Source organism: Echinops telfairi, unplaced genomic scaffold, assembly GCF_000313985.2.
Source record: "Echinops telfairi isolate 266 unplaced genomic scaffold, ASM31398v2 ScPeMD7_2;HRSCAF=8, whole genome shotgun sequence".
In the NCBI taxonomy this organism is placed as follows: domain Eukaryota; kingdom Metazoa; phylum Chordata; class Mammalia; order Afrosoricida; family Tenrecidae; genus Echinops; species Echinops telfairi.
In genome coordinates this window covers 27365262-27369232 of record NW_022103898.1, presented here as the reverse complement: position 1 = coordinate 27369232, position 3971 = coordinate 27365262, and positions in this window count along the sequence as shown.

Sequence of the window (3971 nt, the reverse complement as noted above, 5' to 3'; positions counted from 1 at the left end):
TGAGTCACTGTGGATTTGTTTCTCCAAAGTACCTAGACTATTACAGTCCCCCCAAATCAGATGCAGGATCCAAATCCATTAGTGGACATCAGCCAGCTTCCACAGTCAATTTAAACCAAGAGTAGGCCACAGCCTGAATGAAACATGCTCAAATTGTATCAAGGCTGTGACCAGATTAAGGTCTATTCTCACCACAACTACTTGAAGGTCACTGAGGCTCCCAACACGGAGTTCACTACATTCTGTATCCCAGGAGGATCCTGGCCCAGCCCAGTCGACATGAAACCTAACTATCACAATCCAACACTTGTCAGCTTGGCACCTGTACATATCTCCTTAAACTCCACAGTCTCCAGACAAAGACAGTAATAAAGTCATACTTGTGCCTAATATAACTAATACATGTACAATTGAAAACCCACTAACCCCATTTATATTTTATAATTGAACAGAGCAAAAATATTTGAGGCTTTGAGCTATTCACAACAATTACAGTCTTCATTTCTGTAGCTGGTCACATTGCTATAGCTGGTATTTAGAACTACCTTCTTCCCTTCCCATTTTGGATTCCCATTTCCCTCAGAAAATACCTCAGCTGGTCATGGTTCTTTGCCTGGTAGAGTGTCTCAATCCTTCATTCTGGAAGAATCTGGGCCATTAGTAGTTACATCAAAATTGGGTTGGTGTATTGTACCCTTGCTTTAATCACAGAACATGGTACTATTAAGAGATTAACTAAGGAAGCTCCCGGCTTCCAGAAGTATTCTTCTTTACCTTCATTATTCAATACGAATCCAATCTCCCTTTGGTAATCAGGATCAATCACACCATTCAATACAGGAACACCCTTCTTTGCCTATTGATCCGGAGTCATGAGGTGTCCAAAATGGTCAGGAGGCATTTTTAACTTCTAGTTCAATGGAGTCAGTGCTGTGTTTCTACATGGGAGTATTCCTTTGAAACGAAGCCCTCCAGAGGTGAGGAGCATAGAGTTGCAGGGAAAGGAAGCAAAATTGTGGTGAGTGGGTCATTAGTAGTAGTAGTGACTGGTGCCACTCCTTTTCCACCCCTTGGTTCCTGGACCTGTGAATACTGGCTGTTGGAGAAAAAGCACCATATATTGTACGCTGCTTCAGTGCACATACAGCCTGCAGGAGAACAGTGCCTCAACTCTGCAAGGTGTTACCACCCAGCTGGTGCTCTAATTGTCTCTTCAGAAGGTAATTGGGTACATGATGAGATGAGTGGATTCCATGAACATGAGCCCATTATCACACAGCATTTGCTGGGAAGTGAGTCCCTTTGTCCAGGGCAATGCTATACAGGATACGATCCTGGTGGATGAAACATTCTGTAAATCCAGGAATAGTCGTTTTGTCAGAAGCATTGTGTGCAGGAAAGGCAAATCCATATCCAGAATAAATGTCTATTCGAGTAAGAATAAAATGCTGCCCTTTTCATCATGGAAGTGGTTTTCTATGTTATCAACCTGTCACCAGTTTGCTGGTTGACCTCCCAGAGGAATGGTCCCATATCTTAGACTCAGTATTGGCCTCTGCTACTGGCTGACTGGACACTCAGCAGTGGCAGTAGTCAAATCAGACTGGATGAACAGAAGTCCTAGCTGCTGAGCCCATGCAGAACCTCCATTCCTGCCCCAATGGCACTTTGTTCATGGGCCCATTGGCCACAGACAGGAGTGACTCGGACGGTGGCTGCTCTCCACAGAGCGTATCAGTGTATCTACTTGATTGCTAAAATCATCCTCTGCAGAAGGAACCTTTTGGTGAGCATTCACATGATACACAGATAGCTTCACTTTGGGGGGCCAATTCAGAGAGGTTTAGCCACAGGCCTCTCTTTCACACCATCTTGTCACCCATTTTCCAATTGTGATACACTTTTAGATGATGTGAAGTAAAATTTTGCTAGCATGCACTATCAATGATGTCATTCGATAGTCTGGAAATTCTGTTGGGTCACCTTTCTTTGGAATGGGCATAAATAGGAATCTCTTCCAGTCAGTTTGCCAGGCAGCTGGCTGTCTTCTAAATTTCCTGGCATAGATGCGTGAGTGCTTCCAGTGCTTCTAAAGCTTTCTGAAACACTTTAATGGATAGTCCATCAATTCCTGGAGCCTTGTTTTGGGTTAATGTATTCAGGGCAGTTTGAGCTTCTTCCTTCAGCACCAATGGTTCTTGCTCATATACTACTTCCTGAAATGGTGGGCTGTCCACTAGTTCTTTCTGATACAGTAACTACGTATTTTTTCCATCTTCTCTTGATGCTTCCGGAATCATTCACTATTTTGCCTTCTATCTTTCAAAATTGTGATTCGAGGCTTGAATTTTTTCTTGCATTCTTTCAATCTCAGATATGCTGAGTGTGTTCTTCCCTTTTGATTTTCTAAATCTAGATCCTTGCAATTTTTGTTATAATATTTGACTTTGTCTTCTTGAGATGCCCTTTGAAAATCAGCTCCTTGACTTCATCCTTTCTTCCATTTGCTTTAGCTACACTATGATTAATAGCAAGTTTCAGAGTCTCTTCTGACATCCACTTTGATCTTTTCTTTCTTTCCTGTTTTTAATGACCTTTTATTTTCTTCATGCATGATCGTCTTGATATCTTCCCAGAGCTCATCAGATCTTCTGTGATTAGTGTTCAATGTGTCAAATCTGTCCTTGAAATGTTCTTGAAATTCAGGTGGAATAGACTTAACATTGCACGTTGACTCCTGTGGATTAGTTTTAATTTTCTTTAGCTTTATCCTGAACTTACATATGAGCAATTGATGGTCTGTTCCACCATCAGAGCTCTTGTCTGATTTTTGCTGCTGATATTAAGCTTCTCCACCATGTCTTTCCACAGATGTAGTTGATTTGATTTCTATGTATTTCATCCAGGGAAGTCCATGTGTCTAAGTCACCTTTTAATTGTTGAAAAAATGTATCTGCTATGAACAAGTTGTTGGCTTTGCAAAATTCTATCAAGCGATCTCCAGCCTTATTTCTACCACCAAGTCCATATTTTCCAACCCTGCTCCTTCCTCTTTATTTCCAGCTTGTGCATTCCAATCACCAATAACTATCAATGCACCTTGATTGCGTGTTTGATCAGTTTTCAACTGAAGTCGTCAAATTCTTCAATTTCTTCATCACTAGCTTTTATGGTTGGTCCATAAAGTTGAATAACAGATGTGTCGATTGGATTTCTTTGAAGGCAGATGGATATAATGCCATCACAGATCGGATGGAACTTCATGATGGATTTAGCAAGATACTTTCTGACAAGGAATGCCAGGCCATTTTTCTTGTTTTTCCTGGCTTAGTAAATCATATGATTTTCTCATTCAGAATGGCCAATACCAGTCCATTTCAGCTCCTCCCTACCTAGGATGTTGATCTTCCTGTGTTCCATTTCATTTTGACCACTTCCAATCTTTCTAAATTCATAACTTTCTCCCATTCCAAGTTCTAATCATTAGAAACTTTTTATAGCTGCTTCTCTTTACTTTGAGATGTGCCCCATCAGCAAATGAAAATCCTGAAGGCTTCACTCTCGCAGGCTTTATCCAACTCACATCACCATGGTCTACTCCCCTCCACTAAAGTAACTCCTCTGCAGTCACATTTTGAGTGCCCTCGGACCTGAGGGGTCCATGTGCCGGCAGATGTTCTGCATCCTTTGCTGAGCCATTCAGAATTTGAAAATGCTTTGAAGTTCTGCATAAGGTTCTCAGTGGCTCCCTCCTCTAAAGTAGGGAATCAAGTCCTTTGTTGTCTGTGCTTAGTCTGGAAGCTCCGCTGAAACATGTTCACCTTGATCGACCCTGCTGGCAGTGACAGAGCTTGCAGCATCGCAGCAACACACAAGTCAGACCTTTGGAGTTTGGGAGCACAGCTCTGCCATTGGTGTTCCATGACGCCCCCATAACAGTCCCCAAGCTGTTTTTCTAAAGGGGAACAGTT